This window comes from Tachypleus tridentatus, chromosome 5 (genome assembly GCF_004210375.1).
Source record: "Tachypleus tridentatus isolate NWPU-2018 chromosome 5, ASM421037v1, whole genome shotgun sequence".
NCBI classification, from domain to species: Eukaryota; Metazoa; Arthropoda; class Merostomata; order Xiphosura; family Limulidae; genus Tachypleus; species Tachypleus tridentatus.
Genome location: NC_134829.1, coordinates 13,139,112 through 13,153,034, shown reverse-complemented (window position 1 = coordinate 13,153,034; position 13,923 = coordinate 13,139,112). Strand labels below are relative to the sequence as shown.

The following is a 13,923-nucleotide window of genomic DNA, read 5'->3' as shown; positions in this document are numbered from 1 at the left end:
AACAGATTAGGGAAAACATCAGTAGCAAAATGTCAGTAAATAAATTACAGGGAGAATTTTTCAGTGGTAAGGAAGTTTCAGGGTCTGATAAAAGATGCTTTGCAAAGTCATTTAACCAAATTTAAATTTGCTAATGATATTAAGGCCTTGAGTGTTTCTGGCAAGAAAATAATGTTTTTTTCATAAAACATATCAGTATGCAAGAAACATTACTTTTAACCAAGTCACTGTCTTGTAAAGTACAGTAATACAGAATATTTAATATGATTCCTCACCTAGATGACCATTAGGAAGTTTCTTTACAAAGCATGGTTCTTCCAGTCCAGATGGTGCTACAATGCTAGCATTCAGACTCTTTACATCCTTTTCTTGCACTTTTAAGGAGACTTCACTGGAGTGTCCAACAGAGATCTGGTTACGTTTACGACCCTCACCTGTATTAGTCATGTTTCTATTAAAAGTTGCATCTTGGTTGGGTTAATAAATGTGAGAAGGTAATAACTACCTATATATAAAAGATATTTCTGGACCTTTATCTGTGCATTTTAAGTTATGACTGAATAATTTAAGAAGTCATTTCATTTTGAACTAATCAAGCTCAATATTTACTTTGAAATTTTATGGAAGATTTACCTGTAATTCTAGCAGTAAATGGGCTTCCTTTGATATGTTTGTCAGCAAATTTCACAGTGACTTTATATTCTCCTGGAGCAGCTGGTATATATGAAACACCTACAGTGCCATCTTTGTTATCATGACAATTGATTTCTACCTTAGATGGCCCTTCAACAGCTACAGCCAAGCCTCCTACATCAAAAGATGAAAATGAGACTTCATTTAATTTTTTAAGTAGCAAATATAGGCCCAACAAGGACAGAAATTATGGGTGGTTTAGAACATCAAAATATCTAATATGACATTAACTTTTAAAATTTAAACTTTTTTTTTTTTTTTTTACATGGGTAATTACCATGCCCACAACTAGTTGCAGATGGTGAATGATAGTAAGTATTTGTACATTATGGGTTAAAGCACCCAAAAACCTAACCCTTCACAGATTTTCCATGGCAGCCATCTCATTACTCATTTGTGTCTTTTGGATTGTTTGTTAAATGGGATATCCTCAATGTTTTTTGTGACAATTACAGACATTTTCCTCTTTGTACTTTACTAACAAATTATAAACTTTATAGTAATTGCTTAAATAAAACAAAAACAAAATCAGTTGAAATTTGTTATCAGTATCAGTTTGTTTCTGGATTTAGACTAAACATCTTTGTTTATACACAAACAAAATATTAAAAGAATTGCAAGGTTCAAAATACTGCATTTTTTAGTCCGTTGGAAACTCTTCGTCTACCTTAATTAAATACAATACATAATACATTTTGACAAAATCAAAATGCTTACTTGTTAAAATAATTTTTACTGTGTGTGTGTGTGTGTGTGTGTGTGTGTGTGTGTGTGTGTGTGTGTGTGTGTGTGTGTGTGTGTGTGTGCACTCAGTGGATTACTTAATTATGCTTTAAGATATAAAAATACAAGCTGTACCTGTTTAAGGTTTAACTTTAATTCCACCTTACTCCGAAAAATTACCTAACTAGACTGTTTCAAAGCACAGCTTAGTATTATGGTTTTGGTTATTTTGATGCAACATAAGCAGTATTATTAAATGATATATTGCAACACTTGGCATTTAGAAATCTAACTTGAAACAGTCAACAGAAGCACAAATAACTCTTGGTAACTACTAGGACTAAGTTGAAATGTTATTACTCTCCTTATCACATACCTGCCCCTGCACCTTTAGTATAGATGGTGAAGTTGCATGGTTCACTAGCAACACCATGGGTCAGACCAGTACCATAAGCTGTCACATAACCACTGCTGACTGTATCAACATAGAACTTAAATGGACTTCCTATATGCAGAAAAGTCAATATTTTACTATAATACTGAAATGAAACAGGTTTTTGTACAATAGTTTGAAATTGAGGATATTTCTATAAATGAAACAAAGTACTCAAAATAAACCTTTATTACTACTACAACATACAAACGTTATAAATATTCATTTTAAATTACAAATACCAGTGACAGTTGTAAGAATGCAATTTTTTTTTAATCAATATTTTAATATTATACACATTTTATTACTAGAACTATAAATGAATGAATACAATGGCTGGCTTCAAGATATACTTTTAAAATTACTTTTGTGCTTTTAAATTCTGCTTAAAACGAGACTGGAACAACAGTGAGAAACAGTGTTCACTTGACGCATGTTTTGAGATATATTCTTGCTTTGGGATCAATGATTATTAAATAGTTGTGTCAAGTGCGGAGTTAAGTTGGAAAATTATAGGAGACATTTATGATAGAATTGTTTGTTTGTAGTTAAACACAAAACTACACAAAGGGCTTTGTGCTCTGCCCCCACCATAGGTACTGAAACCAAATTTCTAGCAGTACTACAAGTCTGCAGACACACCACTGCCACTGCAGAAATTGTTTGTAGTTCAGCACAAAGCTGAACAAAGGGTTATCTGTGCTCTGCCCACGAAATGTATTGAAACCTGGGTTTTAGCATTGTAAGTCCCAAAACATACCACTGTGCCACTGAGGGACAAAGAATCAGAAAGTTAAAATATAAATAATTAGATAAATTAAATAAACGATTTAGTTATTGTTTAATTACATTTTATCAGAATCCACAAAATAAATTTTGTGGGTTTTTTTCCATTTTATATATTATTTGCATTTCTTGTAGTATGTGCATCTTGAATTAAATAAAACTGAATTAAAAATGTAAACAAACAATATCCTACAACTTCAACAGACAAACAAAACAGCAGTCACCTGGAACATGATCTTTGTTGTACTTAATTTGTAGTTCATGGGAACCCTCCTCTTTTGGTTCATACTTCAAACTGATGGTTCCATCATGGTTGTCAATAACAACTGGTTTATCAAACTTTCCAGATGGCATGATTACTTCTGCTATGGAAAGAAAAAGATATTTAGTAAAAACTGAAAGTGTTTTATTTCATTGTTTTTTTGTTGTGTTTTTTTACAATAATTGCTTATTCAGACTTTTTATTATAAATTCTGGAAATCTCCACATCGTATTATTAGATATATAGCAATATCTTTCTTCAGAAGTACAAATTTTTTGTTGTTCCATATCTATTATCAGAAATAAAAATACTTATTCCATTACTTAGGTAATAAAATTACTTACTTTATTCCATGCTTTAATTATTTAATATAAAAATAATTGTTCCACACCCTGATTACTTGAGGTAAAGAAACATGCTACACTATCCTTTCATTATTAACAATTTGTATTTAATTGCATAATACATTTACAATTGCTGGCATTCAAAATATTTAATTTTATATCAGCAAACTGTGTGAAACCTACCTGTCAGTAGTTCTTCACAAGCAGGTACAGGAATAGTATTAAATTCTATAGGCGGAAATTGACTTCTTGGGATGCTATCAACACTATCAACAAATTTCCTCTCCTGGATTTCCTCTGAGACAACCTGCATAGAAAAGTTACACTGGTAAATAATTACACTCTAGAATATAGTAATTTAATAATAAAATAAAATAATGCTGATGTAATAACAAAGTACGGAATTTAAACATATGTTTTATATAAACAGTTCATTTAGGAAGTGTAGAAAACCTGACAGAGTTTAAAGAAAATATTTATTGGCATGTGAAAACCTTCAACTAGGTGAAGACGTGATATATTTATAAAAATGCAGTACTCCAGAGTTTCATTGAAATGTTTATTTTGTGAATGAGCATCTGATAATACAAAATGTTGACTGATGTACTTCAGAGGCATTAGAAGCAAGGGATTATGGGGCTACCAATTTTGCATATTTGATTTTTAAAGCAACTGTAAGCTGTGTTATTAATTTTCTGAAAGCATTTAGAAGCTCCTTACAATTTCAATCTCTATGTCTAAAATCTGCATGTCTAGCCAAGCACACCCACCTTGCAAATCCTTAAATTGTTGTACTTTTAGCCAGTGCTCTGTGTTAAATAAAGTTCTTAACCATGTCCTACACTAAAACAAGTGCAACATTTCTTTGTATATAAAACGACTGAATTGTAGGCATTGAATGTTACAAAGTGAAGTTTTGAAAACAAAATGTTAGTTAACATCAATCTCAAGGTTTCCTGTATATCATCATTACTGTACGCAACACAAGAGGGCGCTAGCTAATCCTTCTATGTAATCCGACGACGATAACCGTAAAAGGGTGCGAGCAGAGTTGATAACAAAGCCGTTAGTGACAGTGGCCCCAGTAGATGAGCATTAAAGGTTGAGAGCTAAAACTGAAAGTTCCATTCCTGTGATTTTCAGAGATAATCTATTGTGCTGCTTCATGTCTAGTAAAAAAACAAACCACATAAAATTTCCGTTGCCCTGCATGCCTTCTAATAGATCATTATGGAAACAAAAGCGCATCTGTGTGATAAACAGACATGATTACAGATATTTGTGTTATAAAACAGTTACTTATCGACAATTTACTAAACGATAATTTTCATCGGTTTCCTGTTTAAAAAGACTCCCACGAGAACAAAATTCAAGAGTTGGGTTAGATATGCTGTAGAAAGAAACGGGATAAAGATCCAATAAACTGGCTAAACATTAGGCTTCAACCATACAGAAACATACATCCACGTATATACTCATCCTTGGAATTCATTCTATAATTAGTAGAAATCCAGGACCAAAAAAATAGTACAAGATACGTAGAATACAATACTGATGGTAGAAAGGGATAAAAAGAAGGTATTTGTCCTCTTAAATTTCACAAAAATGCACGTATGATGTTAAACTTAAAATATGTAGTTTAACTACGATGTTAATTTTTTTTATTATTAAAATTGAACATTTGTGTTTGCAAACAACACATACACTGCTGGCCAAATTCTTAAAGGCTAATGAACAAAGAAAAAAAATATGCATTTTGCGTGGCTAGACTTAACCACTTATTTGAGTAGAGCTTCGAAAGATGAAAATAAGAAAAGGGAAAATAAAGTAAAACCTATTTTAGCATTTAATAGGGAAAATGTGAACACTATGAAATTAGCCTAAATACTAGCTGGTCAAAGGTTTAAGACCACACCAAAAAGAAGTCCTAAACAGAGTAGGAAATGCCCAACAAGAGGTCTTAGTGGTGAGTTTAAACGGCCGTCATTGCGAATAACTGCAAACATTCGCTTTGGCATGGTCGATATAAGCGTTTGCAGAAGGCTGGCTGCAATGTTATTCCAAGTGGTGAAGATGGCTTCACGAAGATCATGTACTGTTTGGAACTGACGTCCATTTCTATAGACTTCCCTTGCCATCCACCCCCAAACATTTTCAATGGGGTTCAGTTCGGGGGAACACGCTGGATGGTCGAAAAGAATCACGTTATTCGCCATGAAAAAGTCCTTTGTCCTGCGGGCATTGTGGATTGCAGCGTTGTCCTGCTGAAAGATTCAATCATTTCCACATAAGCGATGGCCTCCAGTCAATAAGGATGCTCTCTCTCACGTGCTAATGTAGCCAGCTGCTGTTTGATGCCCCTGTATAACCTGAAGCTCCATTTTTCCATGGAAGGAGAAAGCACCCTAGATCATGATGGAACCTCCTCCACTGTGTCGTGTAGAAAATGTCTCCGGTGGGATATCCTTATCGTGCCAGTAACGTTGGAAGCCATTTGGACCATCCAGATTAAATTTTTTCTCATCAGTTAACAAAACCTTCAACTTTTCTACATCCCATGTTTGGTGCTTCTCTGCAAAGTTTAACCGAGTTGTTTTGTGGTGTGGAAGGAGGCGTGGCCTTTGAAAACGTTTACGATTTTTAAAGCCTTTCTCTCGTAGATGCCGTCTTTTTGTTCTTGAGCTGCATTCTGCGTCCGTAAAGGCCTTAATCTGGTTCGACGATCGGCTGGTGTCTTGCCGGACAACCCGTCGAATTCTTATGTTCAACACAGGCGAAATTTTCTTGGGCCGACCACTTGAAATTCTCGTTCCGTATCCATCAGGGTCTTTCAAGACATTTGCAACAGCAGTTTTACTACGCCCAATCTCACCAGCGATGGCACGCTGAGAGAACCCTTGCTTTTGCAGCTTGACAATTCTGCCACGTTCAAACTCTAACGTTTTAGCCTTTGCCATATCTTTACCCAATGTAACACAGGAGAAGTCAGTGGGAGATGCTAACAACGCTAATGTTTGAACACAAATGACTAAATTTCGTTACGTGTTTATCGATTCACGCTTCGTTTCAGTATGGTCTTAAACTTTTGACCAGCTAATATTTAGGCTAATTTCATAGTGTTTACATTTTCCCTATTAAATGCTAAAAAGGTTTTTTATTTTGCCTTTTCTTGTTTTCATCTTTCGAAGCTCTACTCAAATAAGTGGTTGAGTCTAATGACGCAAAATGCATATTTTTTCTTTATGTTCATTGGCCTTAAGAGTTCGGTCAGCAGTGCATTTAGTCTGTTGATTTACACTGTAAAAGCTGACCCTCTATATAAATGTTTGTTCTCCCCCCCAAAATATTTATGGACGCCCAGGGGTAGGAATATGAAACCATTTCATCGCGAGTATTCAAACCCCAGATTTTTGCGTTGTAATTTCGTAGATTTATCGCTATTTCAACGGGAGCAAATTATTAGAATGTTGAAAGAAAAATAAAATATTCACCCACATTTTATCATGAGGCAAACTTCAACTATTTCTGTCGCATCATAACTTACAAAAGTTAGGATTTCTCTGATAGAACACTCGCTACTTCCATTATGGTCGTATCAAACGGATTGAAGCGTGTATTAAGCAAGTGCACAATGTTTTCAGTTGTTGGATATACAATACTTGTTGTTTAACTTATTTTGTGACCTAATATTTAACGATTGTGTGGTTTTCATGAAACGAGTGTTGAAGGTTAATTTAAGTGTTAGTTACAAGTTTTGTAACGTAACTATAGTAGTCGTACAGAGTGCATGCAGTTAGATACTAGACTTTGAGTAATGTGGCATCATGAACCATACTAAACTTCGGTATTTTTATCGATACCATAAGTGAATATGGTTCCATTATTACGTCTCCTAGTTTGTACAGTGTTCCATGTCTCAACGAACACCACACACACAAGACGGTGTATAAATAATATACACGCACATATAGGTGATTAGAAAGCTTAAGTTTAGTATAGAAAGGTCAACTGAAAGTTTAGTCAGAAAATAAAGTTGGAAAACGTAAAGTTAACAGGCGTGGAATGACTAGCCTTAGTTTCACAGTTACACACACACACACACACACACACACACACACACACACACACAAAAGAATAATTTGTCATGTCAAAGGGCGTTCTAAAGTAACTGAACCCGTCTGTGTGGACTTTGATGAAAAGAAAACTATACAAAGTTCAGGATACAATTATGATAACTCACGGAGTAACGTAAGTGAGTCTAAGACTTTGCAGTAAAAAGCAGTAGAGAAAAATAATTCGTCTTGTCAATCGGTTTCTAAGGTAATCGAATCAGCCTGTGCGGCTTTTTGACAGGAAAACAGGATTACTTAGATATTTAGATAGAAGCGTGATATTCTATAGTGCAAGAATTTTTTTGTACATACACTTAACTAGTTTTGAATATATTATTTTAAAACAAGTGAGTTGTGTGCTGTCCGTTTATTGTTAGAATTTATCACCAACAAATCACAGATACCTACAGTAAAGAATTCAAACCCATATGCATAAGAACCCTGACATTAGTAATGCTACAAGTTATTACAGAGAACTAGATACATTACACAGCCTTAATACGCCTGTACATACATGTCACCACGTTCGGCAATACTCTATCCGACGATCGTGCATCTTGAAAATATTGCAAAAAAATACTTTCATTAGGTTATGTTCAAACACATATCCCACATTCCTCCAGTCTCTTCATAAGTTATCTAGATCACGGGGTCGACGGTTTTCCAGTGCCCATTTCAATTGTCTGATCAAACAAAAGTCCACAGGTGTTAAGTCCGGCAACCTGGCCATTTTGCATTCATACTGAATAGTATTAATACCCATTTCGTTCTTTAGCTGCTTGAGGATTCTTACCTGTCACGTCACGTTTTGTTTACCACGTTGGGGTACGAATTATTGCAAACTCTTTCTGGATGGTCCTGGTTTAAGTTGTTCTATATCCCCCCCCCCTTTTAAAATGTTTAAGTAGAGGGTAAAGCTGCGTACTGGGGAAAAAACCCCCACAAAAAACGATAATTTTCGATGGCAAAACAGTATCTACGCCACCAAAAGTGTTAAAATGTAGTTCTGATAAATGCAGTTTCATCGCGACTTCATATCGGCAGTATTTCTCATGTGATATGTTGATTTACATATTCAAAATCAATTTAGTGGAAAGTATCCAATCTTGTATACATCATTAATGTTGCTTCAGTTACGTCTATTACTTCTTCAGATACAAAACAGAGGTACTTGTAATGCATCTGCCGAAACTGAAGCAACACAATTTGTTAAAAACACACACACACGTTATGTACAAACATCAACACTAAAGCATTTCTACGTATGGACAGGAAGAAATTTGACTGTCTTAATATAATCAACTCAGTCCACTCATCGTAAATCTAGGTTTTGTAACAAAAAACTAAAAATCGATTCCAAACATATAAACTTGAGTTATACTTCAATATGATAAAGATAAAAATGCACTGGTCCGCCATACTTTAACACTTTTTCAAGACATTAATTATAAACATTGCTATAGTAATGCTATTATTATTCTTACGAATTGCCAAACAACGCTGCTGTAAATAATAGGAGTTACAATAGTATAATGATACCGTTGTTATAATTATGTTAATTAAGAGCGTGTTGTTCTAGGCACGCTACTCTAACGATAACATGGAATATTAGATGTTCCACATTAATGACCTATTAGATGGGAAAGGTATCAAAATGTGTGATGTGACAATGAAGTATCATTCGAACAGGTCGTTGTAGAAAGGAAAGTTAAAAAACAAAACAAACCGTTATAAGAGAACACTTAAGTTACCTGTAACATTATAAGAGAACACTTAAGTTACCTGTAACAAAGATAACGCAAGAAAAACGAAGACGACACATAACGTCGTTCATTTTTTTTTTATTTGGTAACGGATTCCAAAAGTAGATTCTAGATGTCATAGCCACACGATGAGTGTTTTAAAGTTAAATTTCATGCTTTTGATGTATCAAAACAACAGCTTGTTGGTTAGTTGATTCATTCTAGATTCATAGCATAAAAGGAAACCGATAGTGAACAGTAGCCGTCGTCGACTATTGAACTAATTTTGTCTGACCGAACACTGAATTTCACTGTCGCTTGTGTAGCGCACCAACGAGTCCAAATAGCCGAGTGCGTTTTCGCAGACTAGAACTATAAATCCTTGAATTCTCAGCCAAAGCACGTCATACACTTAACGCCCGTTAAATAACTAATTAGAAAGTGATAAAACTAATCAGCTGATTGCTGTCATAGACATCATGGGCTCTGGAGAAGAACTGTTATATGCTCTCCTTCCTCTCCCCTCCCGAAAAGCTTTTGGAATGATGCCGCTATACTTAAGGATGATTGAAAACGTGATTAATGTTTGTTTAAGCAACTAGCACTAATGTGATACATTCCAAACACATTGTTTTCTTCATTATTCATTCAAGCTGCCTCCAAATTTATACATTGTTTAGACATTCTCACGGACCCTGGAAAAATACCTCTGGCCTCTTAGGGGCTCGAGTACTATTCTGCGGTAAAAACCATTTCTAGTGCAAGATAAAACGAAAAAAACAATATTTTCACTACACTCTGATTATAAAGTAAGAAAGTACTCTTAAAATCAGAGTGTGGTGAATTTGAAAATTCACTATTCATTTATTTTAATTTACTAAAATTACATAAATGCTATAAAAGAAAACCATATGTATAAACGGGAATTTATTATACAGTTGTGACAACGTTTCTGTATTACAAATGTAAATTTCAATACACTGAAAGAACTGAAGATCCTTCTAAAAATTAATTTTTATCCAAGTGGTTAAAAATATCACTACGTTGAACGATTTAAATTAGAACGCAAATGTTACTATATAGTGGTAAAAAAATACTGTTACAACGAACCACTTCAGTGTCGATTTTTACTGCAGAGGTAGAAACGCGCATTATTACAGCTGGCTATACTTCTCAAATGCCTTTTTTTCTTTTAGATATTTTAAAGCTAGATCTACATCTTAACGATAGGCTAAAGGATGCTGTTACTGCCACTTAAAAACACGTGCTGTTCATGTGCCAAAAACTCTTCACAGCAGCATATTTCTTCTTTCTTTTTTGAAAATGCTGACGCTACAAAAACTTGGAAGGCCACGACAAGCGCTTGAAGGGAGTAAATACCAGAAAACTGCTTAAGAATAGCTTCACTAAATATAGTCCAACCGAATCTGTCAATTAAAAAAGTACTACACTAGGACTGGTTTTACCTGATACTAAACAATCTGCGATCTTCCCAGTCTTAGAGGAACATTTACTTTACCCGATGTCAAGCTTCTTATGATTACTTAGTCATAGCAGAATCGCTTATCTACACGACGTCGTAACTTCTGTGATTACTCAGTATTAACAGAACACTCGTCATGTCTGGTATATTTCTCTGCGTTTGCTAAGTTATCATTGAAAAAACCAATTTAGTTATCTTCAGGTAAGCAAAACCTTACACGACGTTACAACAATTATAGTTATCTTGAGATTAGGTAACACCCTAAGCTATATTTTAGGCTAATTTATTACATACAACGCCCTCTTCCGTTTTTTAAGTTGTCGGTATCAGTTAGGATTAAGTACTTTCACCAGTATTTTCGAATGAGAAGCGAGAGGCAAAACAATGACCTGTATTTTAGCTTGTGATGTGGTTATTAATATTCTTAACCATATTTTAGTTTGTCAGGTGTTAGGGGCTACGGTCCCCATTTTCGATTAATCACGCGAGAAGCAGTTATTAGAATGAAAAAAATATCCCAATACTGAGCTATAAAGCGCAGATAGTCTCGTTTAGCCTAATTGTGTTGCGCCATAAAAACACCAAACCAACCAACCAGTTAACTGTTAAAGATACAATGTGCATAGCATGATAAGCCAATAACAACAGCTAATGCACTACTAAGTATATAAATCCCGATCCGTACCAATGGTACAGCGTTATGTCTGTGGACTTAAAAAGCTAGAAACCGGACTTCGATACTCAAGGTGAGCAGAACACAAGGTTTAATGGTGTTAAAAGGTCGTTCTGTGCTAGCGGACTAATGCTGAGCTGATAGGTTAGAAGGGCCTCTCTGAACATTACCCTTCCAAACCTTTAAGTCACTCTAAAAAAAGTGGGATTCGACCAGTGTAGAAAGCGATTTTTGTGGCTACCTAACGCAAACCATGGACCCTCTGATTATGATTAATTTTGTGAAAAATATGAGGTAAAAATAAAAGTTAATTAACATATTTGTTACTAGTAGTGTATGTACACTAGGTAGAAAAGGTGGAGGATAGGGGTGTGCTTCTTTGCCCTACATGTTAGGCGCTAATGCTCGCGTCTGGTCTAGCAGAATAATAATTAGGGATACGAACACATACAACGTCGTATACAGCTATAACTGAAAACTAATTTTAAACAATCTTCGAGAAAACTAACCTGGAGCACTAATAATTAAAGTTATTTCCCTTCAATGACCGTGTTTTGTACACTTTAACACGTATGGTAAGTCAATCTCATTTCAGAAAGAAAAGGTTCATAGTTATTTAACACAACTAAACACACGCACAGCAGTATTTCGAAAGAAATGGAAAAGTGAACCAACACAGCTAACATACAATATTTTATGGAAAATTTAGCATAGTCGTAATCAATTATTGTAAAAGAAATGAAATCAATTAACAGTATTTAAAAACAAATGGAAACAATTACCTTATAGGTAACTATTCCAGTTTAAGTACTAAGTACCATACAGTATTTGTGAGGAAACAATCAACTAACGTTACTGCCATAGTGTTCAAGACGTAAAAAACGGATGTATTTGAATAAAGTAGCTAACATATACTGTTTTAAAAAAAGATGTACGGAAATAAAAGTTAACAAATATACGATGTAGTATACTTACATAAGGAAAATACTCCGCCTAAAAACTGCCATTGCAAGAAGCGAAGTGTGAAATCATACTTGTACACAGTTTGGAGTTTAAAATGAGAGGGAAGAAAAGAAAAATAAATCACTTAAGTGAAGTTCCTTCCTGACAACTTGGTGAGTACGACACTTAAACACCAGATTTGTTTATTTGGGCACAGTCCTCGGGTGGAAAAAGTAAATAATTCTGCTGTATAACACTTACTTCTCTAAGTTATCAATTGCGTGAAGCATTAAAGTAATGTACGACACCCGTGTTTAATATATAACAAACAACTCAATGAATATTGCAGCAAATGTTTAAAAAGAAATGCATATTGATATTCACATAAAGCACAGGCCAATCTCGAGAAATGTGACATGACGTAAAGAACGAAGGAAGGAAGGGCCCCAAGATGAATACAGCCGCCAAATATTTCAACAGGAGTGACGTAAAGTGCGAAGGAAGGGCCCCAAGATGAATACAGCCGCCAAATATTTCAACAGGAGTGACGTAAAGAGCGAAGGAAGGGCCCCAAGATGAATACAGCCGCCAAATATTTCAACAGAAGTGACGTAAAGAGCGAAGGAAGGGCCCCAAGATGAATACAGCCGACAAATATTTCAACAGAAGTGACAAAGAACAAGGCGATAATTTAATACGAATTTAGTCGTCAAATAATTGCCAACTTAGATATATAAAGGCTGAAATTGTCACAAAATACTTAACCCGCTACACTTGATTGAAAGAAATGTAATAATTTAACAAATCCATTAGCACGTGCGAAAAATCATGGCTCCTATAGTGCTTCCGAACATACAAGAACGGCATTTGCAAACATACTCCACTGAGGGAGTGGACAGCTTGAGAAGAAAATATTCCCCATACTCGGCCTGAGAAACGTTCCGAAATTTATTTTCGCACACATTAATATGCACCTTTCTCGCATCTAGGAAGACCAACTTAATCGGGTCTTTATAATGGTGCGTTTACCGTAAAACCGTAACATACAGTAAAAATAATACTTATCCAACATTCAGTTCGTGTCACTAATTCTAATTTATATTAGAGTTATGTTAATATTATGATATGACAAATACATAATAATAATAATCTCTGGAATACACGTGTAGAACAAAAACATCAATGAAACATGATTATGTGAAGTATTTAAGTCACTGTTGAAACAGGTATAGTGAAACTTAAACATAAGCTATATATTTTAATTTAGACGAAGCTTGTAACAGACATCATGATCTAAAAATGTCATGGAAGGCGTCGGTACAATTTAGAAGCTTCCTATAAATAGAAAACCAGGTTATATTGTATATAGTTAGAAGAATAATTGAATAAGTTAATTCCGTGTGTCAAGGAGTGAGACTGCGAGTATTATTGCGTTTATTGGTCAGTGACCGACTACAAAAGTTAGTCAGTGGTGGTTTTGTTACATAAATATTAATAGATCAGCGAGAAAATTAAGTAAATAATTTGGAATCACGCGTACACTGGTTAAGGAGTTTCTTTTGAAACGTTATTTGTGAAGTCAGGCCTACCAGTGGATGAACCTCGTAGCAAACGCTGTTGAAGGAACGAATGAATTTATCATTACTTGGACTGCATTTTGCACTACTTTTACAAAAAGAGAGAGAGAGAGAGAAAAGTGTTATAAATAACAGAAATAACAAGTAATTACC

The 13,923-nt window shown here is 34.7% G+C and overlaps 1 pseudogene across 1 annotated transcript in view; it reads right to left on the bottom strand.

The window, feature by feature from the left end:
• Positions 1-13,923, bottom strand: part of LOC143250551 (filamin-A-like) — a 114,470-nt pseudogene that overhangs the window by 14,070 nt on the left and 86,477 nt on the right. The window contains exons 24-28 of the transcript XR_013028240.1: positions 3,425-3,548; positions 2,860-3,000; positions 1,793-1,921; positions 634-807; positions 276-434 (exon numbers count right to left, since the gene is read on the bottom strand). The product of XR_013028240.1 is annotated as a filamin-A-like (transcript). The remainder of the gene's footprint in view (positions 1-275; positions 435-633; positions 808-1,792; positions 1,922-2,859; positions 3,001-3,424; positions 3,549-13,923) is intronic.